Source organism: Hemibagrus wyckioides, linkage group LG20 (assembly GCF_019097595.1).
Source record: "Hemibagrus wyckioides isolate EC202008001 linkage group LG20, SWU_Hwy_1.0, whole genome shotgun sequence".
NCBI classification, from domain to species: domain Eukaryota; kingdom Metazoa; phylum Chordata; class Actinopteri; order Siluriformes; family Bagridae; genus Hemibagrus; species Hemibagrus wyckioides.
The window spans coordinates 4,541,917-4,560,779 of record NC_080729.1 but is presented as its reverse complement, the minus strand read 5'-3'; the positions used below and the strand labels follow the sequence as shown (position 1 = coordinate 4,560,779).

Sequence of the window (18,863 nt, the reverse complement as noted above, 5' to 3'; positions counted from 1 at the left end):
AAAAAATGGTGTTTTTTTTTTGTTTGTTTTTTATTACGTTTTTTCACAAGCACTTTTTATTTTTTTACTTGTCCACGAAGGAAGCCACTGGTCTCAGTGCTCGCTGAGAAGAACTGCTCTCACTCTCTCTGCTGTTAGCAAACCTTGTAACACAAACTCAACAGCTCAACACACTGCTCTGGGGAACCAGGTAGGCCATCTTCATGATCTGGTCAATTTCAAAGAGTTTCTAATATTGCTGAAAGATGCTGTAGTTCGTACTGTTGATATTTTCTTAGAGTACATTTTATAGTTTTCACAGCGTCCAAGACACAAAGATATTGCAAAAACATGAATCTCTGCATGATATGTAAGAGAACGATTTCGTCTGAGCAACTGACGGAAAAAGGACACGGATTCCTGTGTGCTTATGATCGGCAGAAAAAAGAAAGAAGAAAATAGAATCCTAGTGCTTATAAAGATGAATGCGCCGGATGATTCGGTTTGTGAGTACTAAAGCCATTAGGAGAGGTAGCGCTGTAGGTTTTCAGTTTCAGCAGATACTTGATTAAAAATCTTCCTGCAAAACGACAGGTTTCTTATTACACCCTTTTCTGATAGAGCAGAGATTGCAGCTCTTGTGCTCTCGGTACGTTTCATCCTGATTTAATTTTCATCAAACCTAATCGTATTCTCCACAAAAAAAAAAAAGCTCAGATATAAATCGAAGTTTTTTTTTTTAGACCATCTCAAAGACTTATGAAAGCATCTTTGATTCCTTGTTAAATTCCCGCTTGGGTTTATTGTATTTATGGCCTTGTGACAAACCCACGGTCTGAATGGCGTGCAAGGTCTGTGTGAAGGAGAGACGTAGGAGGGAGGAAGAGCCGACGAGGAGGAAGAGCAAAAGAAAGTGAGGGGGAGGAGAGACAGAGTGGGAAGAAGGAGAGGACGGGATGGACAGTAGAATCGATGAGAGTCCCTGCTGGGACACATGATTGACGGGAGCTTCAGGAGGCTGAAGGGGTCGCAGGTGGTGGTGTGCATGCACACACGCACACACGCACACATGCACACACACACACACACACTAGCTTTACAGACCCTTAAGCAGGGTTTCACATACACTACACAATCACACACATACACACATGTACCCTGTACACAGATGGGGATAAACAAAAATCCATCTGAATGTATTTTGATCAATAACACACACACACACACACGCTTTAAGCATGGTTTGACATACACTAGACAACCCCCCCCACACACATATATACGCTACACACAGATGGGGATGAGCAAAAATCCATCTCAGTGTATTTTGATCAATAACACACACACACACACACTTGCTTCACAAACTCTTAGGCTGGGTTTGACATACCCTACACACACACACACACACACAAACTTGCTTCACAAACTCTTAGGCTGGGTTTGACATACCCTACACACACACACACACACCTGCTACACACAAATAGGGATAAGCAAAAATCCATCCAAATACATTTTGATCAATAACACACACACACACACACATGCTTTAAGCATGGTTTGACATACACTAGACAACTCCCCCCACACACACATATATACGCTACACACAGATGGGGATGAGCAAAAATCCATCTCAGTGTATTTTGAGCAACACACACACACACTCACTTGCTTCACAAACTCTTAGGCTGGGTTTGACATACCCTACAGACACACACACACACGATTTTGAATGTCAAAAACTCAAAAAACACACTCTTATTAACTCTTATTAACACAATATTAGCATTCCACTATTAGCATTCTAACAATACCTAACATTAACGCTAGGTATCTTTCAGGAAAAAAAAAAAAAAAACACATCAGTGGCTAAATCACCAAGTCAATCAATACCAGCGTGTAAAATATTCCACCACCACACGTTAACCTGCTGTTATTTCTCCCCTGTGTGTTAGCAAAGCTTAACCTAGCGACAGCATCAGAGCAGCCCTTTGTGCTAGCTAGCATGCAGCTCAATAAAGGATTAAACATTCGGAATGAAGACATGACATGAATTTCTGCAACATGTTGATAGTCAACGTTTTTCTAGCTCTCTTTTTGAATCCTGATTTGTGGAAACTGTGGTAGATGTTTCTTCGCTAATTCTTTGTTTCTGTGGAGAATTTTTAGCTGTAAAGAAGCTTAGGTTTGTGCTCAGTTGTATTGTAGATGTATGTAGATTAGTAGAATTAGTAGAATAAATGCTGTTTTTTCCTTTGAGCCTTACAATTGTGACAGTATTATAAACTTTAGCATTAGCTTACATTGTTACAGTATTTATTATTTAACAGAAAGAAGTATGCATTATATATATATATATATATATATATATATATATATATATATATATATATATATATATATACAAACCAGATTCAAAGTCTTTGTATGTATTAAGGATGTAAACAAATATAAGCGGCATTCAGAATGACAAGGAAATAATACTGATGGATAGATAGGAAGATTAAGATTAAGGTTTTTAAGATTAAGGTTACTGAGTTTAAGGTTCTGGTTTCTGAGGTTAAGGTCCTGGTTACTGAGATTAGGGTTAACATTACTGAGATTAAGGTTAAAGTTACTGAAATTAGGGTTAAAGATTCTGAGATTATGGTTAAAGTTACTGAGATTAAGGTTAAAGTTACTGAGATTAAGGTTAAAGTTACTGAGATTAAGGTTACTGAGGTTAAGATTCTGGTTGCTGAGATTAAGGTTAAAGTTACTAAGATTAGGGTTAAAGTTACTGAGATTAGGATTAAAGTTACTGAGATTAAGGTTAAGGTTACTGAGGTTAAGGTTCTGGTTGCTGAGATTAAGGTTAAAGTTACTGATATTAAAGTTAAGGTTACTGAAATCAGGGTTAAAGTTACTGAGACTGAACCACTTTCTTCAAATATATAGATCATAAACAATGCGACTGTCAGATACAGAAAGACTATTAACATGTCATTGCAGCATCCTTAGTAACTGCCTTTAGAGTGTCTATATTAAAATATATTATTAGAACTTCATTCATTAATTCAAAATATGACAAGAAGTTACTAAACACAGAGAAACCTAGGATACTTTTTCTCAAGTTGAGACCAGTCATGAACTCGAGTGATGTAGCTGAGCTTGAGGAATTATCAGGTCCTGAATTCACACCCCATGCTAACAATCCTGACGTTTCTGAATGTTTTTTTCCCCTTGATTTTCTTCTTCTTCTACTTCTTCTAAAACATGAATTTGTTTCTTTATTCCTTTATTCTGTTTGTATCATGCTGCTCAGCAGAGAAGGAGAAGGAACTCCGCAACACAGGAAGTACAGTATGTACTGTATGTATTGAATACCTAATGTATGTGCACCCAATATGATAAATAGCATCAGAGTGGGGTGTTTGATGGATTTGTGAATAATCCGGGGCTGTGCCGAGATCCTTCTTTATGAAAAATCTCGCCAGAGACATTGAGACGGCAGATAAACATGGCCGCCATGGACTACGTCACTCAACCATGGTCAAGTTTCACCATCTGACTGGACTTTTACTGGACTGGACAAAAACTTCTTCATATGTCATTTCCATTATTTTTTTCTTACATGTAAAGATTTAGCTTTCTGATAGGATGTGGTAGCTTAGGGGTTAAGGTGTTGGACAACTGATTGGAAGGTTGTGAGTTTGAATACCAGGTCCACCAAGGTGCCACTGCTGGGCCCCTGAGCAAGTTCCTTAACCCTCAGTTGTATAAAATGAGATCAGTTGTAAGTCAATCTGAATAAGGGTGTCTGCTGAATACCAGAAATATAAATGCTGGCACTTTGCTGGAGACAAAACACAACCCCGTTGACTGAAGACAGAAATCTACACCACTGACTGTCTTCTTTTCCAGAGGTTCAGTTACGGAGTGACAAACTGCCTCACCACAAGCGGAAAACGATTCAGGGATTAGGACGTATGTAAAACCACACACCACATGCATGCAGCCAGCCAACACAAACATCTCATAAACTTTATAATCATCTAAACATGTATGAACCAAAAAGTCTTGTGTTAATTACTGTGATTAAGAACGAGTGGAAGCAGTTTCCATGGTGATCCAGGGTTTCCCTCTCACCCTCGACGAGTGTGAGGTCACGTGACCATAGCGCTACATAATTTAACACTTGGCTTCATGATATTCTCTTGTGCCATTTTTTAAACACACCTTGAGGTCATCGCATTGCCAGCTTTCAATATTTATCTCTGAATAAATAAACATCTAGCAGGAATTATTCATGCGTTCATAAAGAGAAACAGGCTCGTATGTGCAAGTCTTCATGTGTATTCATGAATTCTGTTTTAGCTTCACAGGATGATTTTTCTTGCAAAAATAGTGCTTTTGCCCCTAACGTCTCTTAAGGTGCAAAGATTAAGGTTAGAGTTCATGGGGTTAGGTCAGGCTTTGTAATTTAGTTGTAAGTTCCGGTTAGGGTAGATAGCACTATCTACTCTTTTCACAACTAGTATCCTTCTAGTAAATTTACGATCACTGTGTACAGTTTAACAAAAATAATATTAAGTTAAATAGTGTTCCTGCACCATTTTCCATCACAACACTAATGGTTTTTTTGCTGAGATTATGGTTAAAATTACTCAGAATATGGTTAAGGTTATTGAGGTTATGGTTACTGAGATTAAGGTCAAGGTTAATGAGGTTATGGTTAAGGTTGCTAAGGTTAAGGTTCTGGTTACTGGGATTAAGGTTAAAATTGCAGAGATTAACGTTTAAATTACTGAGCTTAAGGTCAAGGTTACTAAAGTTATGGTTAAGGTTACTGGGATTAAGGTTCTGGTTACCAGGATTAAGGTTAAAGTTACTGGGTTTAATGCTAAGGTTACAGAGATTAGGGTTAAAGTTACTGAGATTAAGGTTAAAGTTACCGGGAGTAAGGTTAAAGTAACTGGGATTAATGCTTAAATTACTGAGAAAGTTAATGAAATTAAGGATAAGGATACTGAGGCTGTGGTTTAGGTTTCCAGGACTAAGGTTCTGGTTACGAGGATAAAGGTTGCAGAGATTAACGTTAAAGTTACTGAGATCATCTTTAAGATTACTGAGATTAAGGATAAAGTTAGTGAGATTATGGATAAGATTACTGAGATTAAAGATAAAGTTACTGAGATTATGGTTAAGGTTGGTGAGATATACCTCTAATAAGGTTAAGAGGATTGAGTTCACCCAGTTGACACACAAATTACACAAAAACTATTATAATTTCATTTAGTTGAATATAGCCATGCTGTTAGGGTTAATGTCACAAGACGTCTATCACATTTCTTTTATTTGCGTCTATATTGAGCTTTTAACTTTGGGTAACTGTACTAGTACTTAATACATATTTCTATGCCACATTAAATTGGTCTGTTACTTAAATTCCCATGTGTTTCGTGTTGTTTTGTTTCTTCATTGCAGGATTTTTGATACATGCCAAGATAAAAGTAATTTCATTTTTATTCTTATTGTTGAATATTCCATGTATAAATATGTAATAATATTGAATCATTTCTTTCCAGACTTAAAATAATATTTAACTTTCAACCTTTAACTTAATATTTCTAATCTATATTTAATTTTTTTTTATTTTATTATATTTATTTATTTGTTTGTTTGTTTGTTTAGTTGTCATAGTTATGGTTACCTGTAGGCATGGTATTATTTATGGACAGTTGCATATAGGTTAATACCAATTCCTATAGTGAGAATAATAGAGTAGTAAAGACTGTGTGTGTGTGTGTGTGTGTGTGTGTGTGTGTTATTATCATTCTCCAACAGACTGAACTGAAGGGGGAAGGAAGCAGCTGAGTGCTGGTAAGAGCAACCAAAAGCCGATTCCTGGAACTCAACCCAAGGTCTCTTCCAAGTGCTGAAAAATTTGAGTGTGTGTGTGTGTGTGTGACTAACTGTATTCAAATTTTGCAGCAAACAAACAATACAGTGCTCCATTTCCAGTCTGTATGTAATGCAATATGGTCCCGCATACCCTCCATAAAATTGCAAAGACATGCTGTGTTTAAATACAAACTTTAGCAAGTGTGTGTGTGTGTGTGTGTATATGTGTGTGTGCATGCAAACAGCACAGGGGCCCGGTAGTAGGCAGAAACAGATGCCAAGGTGCTGATTAGCGTGGGGTTAAGACTGTTAAAGTAAGCAGCAGAGTGCTGACATGGTGGCCTGAATATTTGCCCTTCTCATCCAGGACGCTCTTTCCTTCTATCGTCTCTTCATACGCTTCCATTCACACGTACATTTCCTTTCCTTCCTCTTTTTTCTCTTTTAAGCAGTTCCTAAAGTAAGGAGTAGGGGAAAAAAATGTGGCAACAGGTCTGGTCTTGCTTCCTTTGGAAAGAGAGCAAGCAAATGATGGAGGTGTAGAGAAAGAAAGAGAGAGAGAGAGAGAGAGAGAGAGAGAGAGAGAGAGAGGGTGTTGCTATAGAAACCTGAGCAGCATTGGTGGCAGTAGTGTAGAGGCTAATTCTGGAGAGATAGCAAGGGAGGGAGGGAGGGAGGGAGGTTCGGAGAGAGAGAGAGAGAAAGAGAGAGAGAGAAGGAGAGAAAGAAAGCAGAGGAATTGGCCCCAGCTTTCCCACAACGCACTGCACGGTACACCGCTTACGCACGTTGAGTGGTTTCCCCCCGTCCCTGGGCTGTTTGGCGCTTCGTTACCGTCTGACTGGAACCTCGGAGACAGAAAGAACGAGAGAGTGGCTCAGAGGGAGGAGAGAAGCAAGACTCAGAGGAAATCAGGTGAGCACCACACACCTTTTCCTGCTTGAAGCGTCCCTGAAGATTTTTTTTTCCTGCTCCTTTGCTCTCTCTCTCTCTCTCTCTCTCTCTCTCTCTCTCTAAGAATCTATTTTCTTTTCTGTTTTCACTTTTCCAATTAGAGCAACATAACTGCAGGGTGCTATTAGTTTTGCTTTTAACTTCAGTCAAGGGATTTTCATTAAAGCTGCAAACTAAAAGTTAAAAGCACCGTTCTTGATGCCATGTTCTTGTCTCGGGGCATGGTTTGTTGTTCATATTTCCCTGGTGCTGCAAAGCTTGTTAGCTCACATTTGCATGCACAGTAGATCACTTCACAGATGCTGTTCATAAACTAGTTTGGGTTTTGCCTAATGTGCGCTGTCGTCTTGAGCAAACAGGCTTTCAATCATCGTATCCGTAGCGTGTTCGAAGCTTCCTTCTGTTTTAAAGCCATGGCTAACCAGCATCTTCTGAGAGCCACGTGATCCATTCTGCTATTTGCTCAGAGGGGAATTAGTTATAAGTATGCCATCTGTTGAATTGGATTCAGAGGCGAGTCAAGGAAAGCAGTTGGGAGATGTGGGAGGACCACAGGGATCGTACACAGATTTTGAATCTCAGAAAAAAAACAATTTTGTTCGGTGTTATAAAAGCAAAGACATAAGATTAGCTAAGAACATTCACAGTGATCATTATATCATAACCTTAAGGCTCCGGGGAATCTAAATGCATCATTGCCTTGGAGTGAAGTTAGCATTGGTTTTGTGGATTGGAAATGCAGCACAAAGTCTGCTGAGTCTTAAATATTAGTCAGTATTTCTTCTATTTTAAAATAAAATGGGAGGGGCTAGGCTTGGGTGTAATGCTGGCGTAATTGGTTAATCTAACCAATTACAGGACACATAGCGTACTATTTATCCTAATTATTTGTTCCACGCTTGAGCAGTGTTTTTGAGCAACCTAGCAACCAAAAGCTAACCTAGCAAGCGAAAGCTAACCTAGCAAGCTATCTAACCAGCAAGGCTTCTTCAATAATAATCGTAACTGAATGTCTGTCAAACATTCTCAGTGGAATATTAGACCACGCCCATTATGACTTTTTTTTTTTTTAATCGGTCTGGAATGTTTTATCCTAGCATATCTTTCAGCCAAAGTTGAAGCTGTTCTAATCTGTGCTAATCAATTAAGCATGTTTAATACTTGGTGTTTCCTTTTACATGTTTGGATTCAAGACTTAATTCAAGTTTTCTTAGTCATTCGGTGATTAAATCTGAAAATATCCTGACACTCTCCCACCAGAGACTCATTCCAGAAACATTTGCTTGCAAAATACCATCACATCATCAACAGCTATACATTCTTCTCTGTTGAACAACCCATTTTTTAGTTTGTAAACATATTGTTTGCCTGCTGTTTTAGAACATTTACCCCACTGGACCAATCAGATTTGAGAAACCAGAATCACTGTGGTATCAAGATTATTAGCTTCTCAGTTTCTCATGAACGGCTCATTCTCTGTCTTGTCTGTGTACACACACACACACACACACACACACACACTCGCGGAAGTGTGAATGGAAAGTGAAACCATGTAATAAGAGGTTATGAAGTGACAGCCAAGGATTTTGCACAGACTCTAATCTCTGAGTGATTGTTACGTGATAATTGAGGCAGGCAGGAACACCAAGGACGAGAGGGCAGCCGTTCTTTGTCTGCTTGCAGTAACACTTCAGCGATTCAGCAGCTGATCTCATGCATCCCGTGATGCACTGCTCAGCACCCTGGCCTGGCTTCACCCTCTGCAGTGAGAATTCACAGCCAGGCTGCAGTTATTTGCAGGGTCCTGATAGTTGCCCATTACTCACAGCATAGACTCTCTAATACACCGCGGTGAGTGGGTTTCTTCCAGGCTTCTAGGCACGTAGCACTTACACTCAGGGTGTGACGATGTCACAGAACATCATGGTGGACTGAAATAATGAAATCCTGTGCCATACTGGAATATAAACTAGCATATATTCTCAGCCAAATCAGTGTTGCCAACTTGGTGACTGTTTGATGGATGTAGCAACTTTTTAGACTTCCTTTGTGATTTTTTTTTTTTTTTAAAAATAATGAGAGCTAATGACTTTTTCAGCTGACCTTAGCGACCGTCCAGTGTGTGATAAAACTCTCCAGCATATATCTCAGGGCTGGATATGTGAGTTTACCCAGCAGATTTGGTTGAATCACCATCTGTGTGTAAAGCTAAGTAAATTTGAACTTGTGCAAGCCAGTGCTCCTAATGACCAATCACTAATCACCAGTGCTCCCAATGACCAATCGCTGATCACCAATATTCCCAAAGACCAATCACCAATGCTCCTAATGACCAATAACTAGTCAAGAATGCGCCTAAAGACCAATTACCAATGACCAATCACTGATCACCAATGCTCCCAATGACCAGTAATTGATCATTGATATTCCCAATGACCAATCACTGATCACCAATGCTCCTAATGACCGGTCACTGATCACCAGTGCTCCCAATGACCAATCACTAATCACCAATGCTCCTAATGACCGGTCACTGATCACCAGTGCTCCCAATGACCAGTCATTGATCATGGATATTCCCAATGACCAATCACTAATCACCAATGCTCCTAATGACCGGTCACTGATCACCAGTGCTCCCAATGACCAGTCATTGATCATGGATATTCCCAATGACCAATCACTAATCACCAATGCTCCTAATGACCAATCACTGATCACCAATGCTCCTAATGATCAATCTCTGATCACCAATGGTTATAATGATTGATTATTGATCACCAACATCCAGTTAATGATCACCATTGTTTCCTATGATCAGTTATTGGCCGTTGTTGTTTTCCAATTACCATTATTGTTTTCCAGTGATCACCATAGTTCCTAATGACTAATCAGTGATCTCCACTGATCGTAATGACAACTCAGTGATCTCCATTGGTTTATATCAATCACTGATCAAGCATCAGTCACTGATTCCCAATAACCAATCATCAATGTTTCCCATGACTAATCACTAATCACCATTGTTTCCTAGACTAATCACTGATCACTTTTGTTTGTCCATCAGTTTACTTTTGTTTCCTTCTATTTCCAGACTATTGATTTTTTTTCATAGAAAATGTAGGATATTTTAATTAGGTTAATAGTTAATGATGCTATAACCAAATACATCTACATCTACTTAGAAATACATCATGTAATGAATAAAACTCTTGAAGACGTGTTATAAGATTTAACAACACATAACCTCCCTCCTTCATATAAGAAATTTTGCTAAGCGGATGATGATGATGATGATGATGATGATTCAGTGAATATGCAAATTAGTCGGTGATATGCTGAAGAACTGAAGACTGCCCCGAAATACTGACCCTTACTTTCACTACACGTTGTCCAACATGCGTAAACGAATGCCTCTCGGAGGTGAATGCTTAAAAAATGACCTTATCGAGAATGAGATGAGGAAGAAGTGGAGGTGAGGGAGAGGTCAGTCAGAGGGAGAGGATATTAAAAAGTGATTGAGTAACCAGTCAGCATGTTGAACTGGGTCAGAGGCTGGAGAGTGATAGCAGGTCTACTTAACCATGTGCTCCCAAGGCAGCATTTACTCCTTTAACCATCAGAAGTGGAAATTCCCTTTCACACCATCGTGATATGATTCACTCAGTCACATGATCATAGCGTCAGTGTTTAAACCGAGACTTGGATTTAAGTTTAATAGCAAAATGTGTCTCCAAATGTAGGAAAGTATGATGGTGTATAGTTATAGTGGTGCTTTAATCTTAGCCTCTGAGGCTCCGCCCACTTTCACACATAACGATGCATCTTGGTCTCTGAAATTTGTGCCAAATCTCTGTCAGACTTTCAATAAAGTCCCTAGCTTTTTAATTTTTAAAAAAATAAAAATATATTTTTTACCTCTGAAATATATATACATATATATATAATTTTTTTATGCTTTCTTGAATTTTGATCATCAATTCTAAATATTTTAGACCTAAATGGTATTTATTTTTTGTTTGTTTGTTTTTTAGGGGTTTTTTTTTGTTTTGTTTTTTTTTGATTATATACATAATATTTTATAATTTTCCAGGTAAATATTTTTATCATTAGTGATTTGCTATTTGTGTGAACATATTTTCATTTTTTTCACATAAATGATTTTTAGAAAAAGTCTGGCTATGTTTTTTAATAATTAATGCATGCAAGGGTTAAAGGTTACAATTTTGATTGCATTTTCTGATGGTGGAAAGAAACCATGACACAAAAACATTATTAGGTCATGTCTTATGCCAGAGTTGTTGTTTTTTGTTTTTTTTTTTTCAATTTCAGTTAAATTCCCACCTTATGTAAAAAAAGGGGGGGGGCATTTCTTCCAAAAAGAAATATAGAAGGAGGGCAAACTGTTTTCAGAGACTAGCGTTACTGAGGTTTGGCCTATGGTTAAGTGCACTGATGTTGAGTGCAGCATCACATAAATAAGATGTCTTCACGTTTTAAATGTCAGTGGTCGAAAGGTGTCTTGTTGTAAAAGTAGGTGATTTGTGACCAATCAAAGAAAAAAAAAAAAAAGTAAAATTGTCTATATTTATCCAACTCTTATTTTGGCTAGTTTCAGGTCTATTGTGTGGATTTTAAGATGTAGTTATGCTGGATATTTAGCTGAAACCTGGCAACCCTGTTTAATGATATTAGCTCTGCTGTCTTGCACACAGGAAACACATGCTATATCAAAACATCAGTTTATAAAATCACTGATCACCAATGTTTTCAATGACCAATCACTTATCACCAATGTTCTCAATGACCCATAACTGATCACCAGTGCTCCCAGTGACCAATCACTGATCACCAATGTTCTCAACAACCAATGACTGATCACTAATATTTTCAACAACCAATAACTGATCACCAATGTTCTCAATGACCAATCACTGATCACCAATGTTCTCAACAACCAATAACTGATCACTAATATTCTCAACAACCAATAACTGATCACCAATGTTCTCAATGACCAATCACTGATCACCAATGTTCTCAATGACCAATCACTGATCACCAATGCTCCTAATGACCAATCACTGATCACCAATGTTCTCAATGACCAATCACTGATCACCAATGTTCTCAATGACCAATCACTGATCACCAATGTTCTCAATGACCAATAACTGATCACTAATATTCTCAACAACCAATAACTGATCACCAATGTTCTCAATGACCAATCACTGATCACCAATATTCTCAATGACCAATCACTGATCACCAATGCTCCCAATGACCAATCACTTATCACCAATGTTCTCAATGACCAATTACTGATCACCAGTGTTCCCAGTGACCAATCACTAATCAACAATGCTCCCAATGACCAATCACTGATCACCAATGCTCCCAATGACCAATCACTGATTACCAATGTTCTCAATGACCAATCACTGATCACCAATGCTCTCAATGACCAATAACTGATCACCTTTTTTCCCCCCAGAGAACAATCGGTGATCACCTTTTTCCCCCCAGAGACCAATCAGTGATCACCCTTACTCCTAATGACCAACCAGTGATGATACATCAGTCACTGATCAAACATCAATCACTGTTCTCTATTACTCCCCATAACCAATCACTGATCATCCTTGTTTCCTATGACTAATCACCCTTCTTCACGTTCACCCTTCTTCCCAGTGACTGGTCACTGATCACCATTGTTTGACAATTTCACGTCTTTTTTGTGGATTGTAAGATGTCGTTCTGCTTGAAATTCTGCTGAAAACTTGGCAACCCTGTTTAATTATATTAGCTTTGCTGTCTGTTGTATCAAAAATACATACAAACCCGTATTCTATGTATGCTTAGTGACTAAATATTGTCTTCTGATATGGGCTTACACTGAAATTAGATTAGATCATAAGTGGGATAGTTTCTCCAATTGATTACATTTCAGGCTATGTCATTATTAATAAAATCGATGATCTTGAGCTGCTGCAGTAGAGATACCTCAATTTTTTGGCTGATGACACACACCGACCTGTTGCTGAATGACTTCACTTATGATTGGTGTAAAAAATAAATATAAATGTCTGGTAATATCCTTCACATATTAAAAACTGTAAAACCTAGTTTTATGTTATCAGTCCATCACCTTTTTTAATATAATTTCCTCATCACTGTTATCAGAGAGTTATTTATGGAATTCATTATTTCAGCAAATCTCAGGCTGGCTCATAATAAAGGATCGTTATTAGGCTTGTACATAACAACACTAAAAACTTCTCAAGTCTGGTTCGATGTATAAAAATACTTATGCGTATAAATTTATACAGTGACAGTATTGAGGAGTGAATGTTATAATGCATTATAGCACAATGAATGCTATGGCGAATAATCTAACTGGTGAGAATTTGATGATCAATTTTCTTATATACAGTATAATCGTTCCTATAGTAACCGCTATTTCAATAGACACTCAATTTGAAGGCTAGTTTCAGGGTTTTTGTGTGGATTTTATGATGTAGTTCTGCTGGATCTACCTGGCAACCCTATTTAATGATATTACACAGGAAACACACCTGCTGTATCAAAACATCAGTGTATAAAATCTGACTGAATTTGAACTTGAGACAGCCAATATTCCCAACGACCAATCACTGATCACCAATGTTCTCAAAGACCAATTACTGATCACCAATGTTATCAATGACCAATTACTGATCACCAATGTTCTTAATGACCAATTACTGATCACCAATGTTCTCAATGACCAATCACTGATCACCAATGTTCTCAATGACCAATTACTGATCACCAATGTTCTCAAAGACCAATCACTGATCACCAATGTTCTCAATGACCAATTACTGATCACCAATGTTATCACTGACCAATTACTGATCACCAATGTTCTTAATGACCAATTACTGATCACCAATGTTCTCAATGACCAATCACTGATCACCAATGTTCTTAATGACCAATTACTGATCACCAATGTTCTCAATGACCAATCACTGATCACCAATGTTCTTAATGACCAATTACTGATCACCAATGTTCTCAATGACCAATCACTGATCACCAATGTTCTCAATGACCAATCACTAATCACCAATGTTTCTAATGATCCATTATTGATCACCATTTTTTTTCCAATCAGTGCTCATCAGTGTTTCTCAACAATCTAATCACTCATCAACAATGTTTCCACTGAACAATCACTGACCAATTACTGATCACCTTCTTTCCCAGTGACCAATCAATGATCACCATTTTTCCTAACTGGTCAGGTGATCAATCTTTTTCTGCAATAAAAAAAATCACAAATTTATATTATATACAGTATAATGCACTTGTCCTGATACGTTATCGTTTCTATAGTAACCGATATTTCAATAGATGCCCTGTCTGAAAGATTAAAGACAACATGGTATATGGAGACTTTTTTTTATTCTTTAAAGGAGTCTCCAGTCTCACAGTTAGATGTTAATAGTTTAAGTTTCCACACACAGGAAAGTCTCCAGGAAAGAATTTATGTTATTTTCTGTAAATTATTCAATTCAATTCATATCAATTCAATTCAATTTTATTTGCAGAGGACATTGTTTCAAAGCAGCTTTACAGAACAAAAGAAATATAGTACAAAAAGTTCAAGCTTAATATTAGACAAAAAGTTATATAGACTTATATTAATATATATATATATATATATATATATATATATATATATATATATATATATATATATATATATATATATATATATTAATATTAGACTTATATTTAAATGTATTTGTATTAATCCCTAACATACAACCATTATGTATCCTCACATGATACACAATTTATTCCGTATGACACGTAACTATAATCACTTCTTTATCTTACACCAGGTGTACTAAGGTGTTATTAATGCGTTATTACATGTTATAAACATTTCAATCATATCCACATGCTCGAAAACTTCAGAGCCCATGTGATTGATTACAAGCTTTTTGAAGTTAATGAACAAATCCATTATTAATGAAAGTGCACCTATTTTCGGGATAGAACAATTCCAATCAGTTTCAATTCCACTCATTTATCATATCATCAGCTACTATTAATAAATGTCTAACAAGATGAGCAGCAGGAAAACAGACCCAGCAAAAAAAACAAACACAAAAAAAAACGAATCCCTGGCTCATTGTGTCGTCTTTTCCATCACGATTTCTCTTTATCCACACACAGCCAGGAATAATCTGAAAAATCTGTCTCAGTCATTATTTCCTATTTCTGTTATTTACTTTCCATTCAGGTTCCATTGAAAGTTTTGCACAAAAAACGTCCAGGTGGATACAAACCCCATACTTTTACAACAGCCATGACCAAAAAATAAAATCCACAGTGCTGAGAAAGACTTATCATATGCTGATATTATAACAAACAGATGACTATTTCTCCGTATAACAAGCTAACTGTGCCATGCAGAGCTCCCTTGGCACGTTGCTGGAGGTGTGAGATGGAACCTCTCCGTCATCCGGATAGACAAACAGCTCGGAAAGGACGTTCTAGCAATTTCCGATTCCACGTGTGGGCTCCCTATGGAGAGAAGTGTGTACAGGTTCCTCACGCTGAGTCGATGCTGGCTCTATCCTTCCGGGTTTAATCAGTTAGACAAGGCAGAGTTCGATAATTAAATGAGGATGTGACGTCTTAGCGGCAGTAGATACCGACTTTACTAACTAATGTTTTTGTAAAATTACAAAAATTTTAAATCAGTGGACGAGATTTAAAGACTTAAATCTACAGCTACGGCTATATCACATCTACACAGTGAAAAGAAACAAAAGAACTACTAGCTGGATATAAGAAATTAACTTGTAACAATTGGCATAGCTAACAGGATGACTAGCAGTGACAAAAAGTTTAGCTAGCTAACACAAAAGCCAAGTTCTGGCCCAGCTAACCACAACAAAGAAATTCTAAATAATAGTCATTATTTGGAGGCTTAACTAGAAAATTCAGTTAGCTAGCTATATTGATGTTAGCCTGCCATGTTAGCTTGGACTTTTCGGTAGCTTGCTACATGACAAACGAATGTTGCTTAGCTTAGCTTTGCTTAGCATATTTCGTAGCTTGGGTTGCGGTATAAATCATGTCCTAAACCCAGCCTTCACTCATTTTTATTTTATTAGATGTGTCTATTTTGCAGTATTTTACAGCACAGTGTTGTGTAATACGGTCCGTAGCGGCAGACGTGTGCAGTTTGGAAATCTCCGGGTTTTGGATTTGGACATGCCTGACTTCTGAGGTGAAAATTCGGGAGCAGATCAGAGGAGATGTCATGCTGTTATGTTAGGACTAAGAAGAGATTGTTCTTTCACAGCTTCTATTTGTTTACCTGTGTGTGTGTGTGTGTGTGTGTGTGTGTGTGTGTGTGTGGGTGGGTGTTTGAGAGATAGATGTGGTTGAGTCAGTAGGGAATCGGAGCTGTTTGTTGTAAATAAGAGAAGAAATGATTACTAGGAAGCATCACATGTGCAAACTGCATGTGTATGTGTGTTCATGTGTGTGTGTGAGACAAGCTTACTGAATTACACAAACACAACAGTGTACATAGTTGAAATGTTTCGATATCATGCTAATACAAGTCATGCTAATAATTCTAAATACTTTTAAACATCCATCCATTCATTTTCTACACCCACTTTATTCCTAATTAGGGTCACAGGGATCTGCTGGAGCCTATCCCAGCATACATTGGGTGAAAGGCAAGGGTACACCCTGGACAGGTCACCAGTCCATCACAGGGCCACACATATAGACAGACAACCACACACATTATGGGCAATCAACCTAATGTACATGTTTTTGCACCGCAGGAGGAAACCCACACAAGCATGGGGAGAATATGCAAACTCCACACAGAAAGGTTATGGATTCGAACCCAGGACCTTCTTGCTGTGAGGCAACTGTGCTAACCACAAAGCCACTTGTGCTGCGCTACTCTTAAACATCAGAAATCAATCATTTTTGAGAATCTTTGGGGCAACTACAGCCGCTGAATCCCGATCCAGACACCAACGCAATGCGACAAAGCTGCTGTCTTATTACGCCAGATGATTCATGATATACAATGACAAGAGGCAGAATTTTCAATGACAAAATCGAGTAGGCGGGGCCAAGCGATGTGATAAACCTTTACCTTATGTAAATAAGAAGCAAAGCGGCGTCGTGGTTACTGATGAGAGCCGAGCGCTGAGGGATTTTATCCTCCTGCTGCAGTATTGGTGTTATAGGATTTCTTATACATAACAAGGGCAAATATTAAAATAAATAAGAAATAAAAGAGTTTTATTTCTTACCACAACAACAACAACTAAGGATTGTGTTAATGACGATAATTTGCTTCTGTTACTGGTACTAGTTTAACTATCTTAAAATGTTATCTATATTTATTTTAATATCTAAATTTAATAGACAATAATAAACAATATATAGACATTTGCACACACGAAATGCTAGCAGTGAGATCGCTGCAAGTCTTGAGTCGCTGTACTATATAGCCATGAGTTGGCATTTCTACTACCGTTTGCCATGGTGATATCGTGTTATTGTTTAGTTGCTGCACTGAGTCGCTCCATATAGGCATAAACTTTTCTCAATTTCGCCCACATCCGGTCTCCAATGGTTCCTGTCGCTCGTGTCATCAGAAGTCGCCGGCAGCTCTTATTGAAAATGTTTGTCTCTGCATGAGGTCCATCTTTGCTTAATCATATTCAAAAATCTATTAATAAATCAATGAAAAATAATTTTAGCACTTTCTCTAGGCAAATAATTTAATACCTCTACACTCAGAAAATCAATCTGATCTATTGGAAAGAGAAAAATTACCCATAGTACAGTGGAACATCTGTGAATTGAATTTGTTCCAACAAATACTGCAAAACAAATTTTCCCATGAGAAATAATGTAAATACAGATAATCCGTTCCAGCCACTCAAAAATATTAGAAGTATTCCCAATATGAAGCGTATGTAAACTGCATGGCTGCTTACAAAGAACTGACCCAAGTCAAGCATTCCATGTCAAGGGTCCTCACAGGGAGTCATGCCACCAAGCTTGGGCTAAAAATAGAACAGACCGCCCACACCACCAATCTGTCTACAGAAAAAATGCCCGAAAAATCACCTAGCTTTTGAACATGCCGAAGACAACGTTGGTATCGTGGGTTGACTCTTTCCAAACAGCTTTCACTGACTGAAATTTAATGCAAAATTTCAATTCTTAACGCGAAAATTTGTAAGAGATGCCGAGGTTCCAGTGTACTTATTATTATTATGTTCTTACATCAAGACAAAATTGAGGACTATGACATATTTCTCCCCAGATCTGTGCCTCATCATCTGAACCAACCAATCACGCTGCTCCGATATCTGTTCCTAACATCAGCCAATAGATTCAATATGTTCCAATGGGGAAGTCATAAAAATACCAGGCGGAATTTCCTTTCCCTCTCATGCCATCTGAGGCTAAAAATGCAGTGAAAGCTGAAATATATCTTCTTCTTTTTCCACTCGCTGGTATGTTGTAGGCATCTGGAACACATTGGTGTGATGCTGTATCAACTAGCCAAGAGCTGCGAAATATTTTTAATGTATGTAGTTCCTTCTATTTCCCATAAAATAATAATAATAATGTTTAAATATGATTTAAACAAAATAATCCTAAGCAATTTTAAAATCAGCTGAGGTTCCATCTGAGCATGCCCACTGTCGTCTTCCATGAGGGCGGGTGTTTATTCCACCAGTGGGGGCGTGGCTTATGAACTTGATTTGCATATGGATCTGAAGAGCTTTGAAAAAGAGTTATGTAAGTGTGGTTTTCACAATTTATTGTTTGTTTGTTTTTTGCTGGTTTAATGCCCAGAGGTGTTGTGTGTTATGAATTGTTTTTGCAATATTCATTATTCCTGTACTTTTTCTTTTTTTGTGCCAGATTTGGGTAAATATGTTGCGTTATCATGTTGTGTTTTGTCAATGTTTTTGTTCTAACAC

General features: G+C 37.7%; 1 protein-coding gene across 1 annotated transcript in view; it reads left to right on the top strand.

Moving 5' to 3' along the window:
- The first annotated feature begins 6,582 nt into the window (after positions 1-6,582).
- LOC131370762 (muscleblind-like protein 1) overlaps positions 6,583-18,863 on the top strand; it is a 131,668-nt gene continuing 119,387 nt past the window's right edge. Inside the window, exon 1 of the mRNA XM_058418221.1 lies at positions 6,583-6,783. The gene's annotated coding sequence lies outside the window, so the exon portion shown is untranslated. The remainder of the gene's footprint in view (positions 6,784-18,863) is intronic.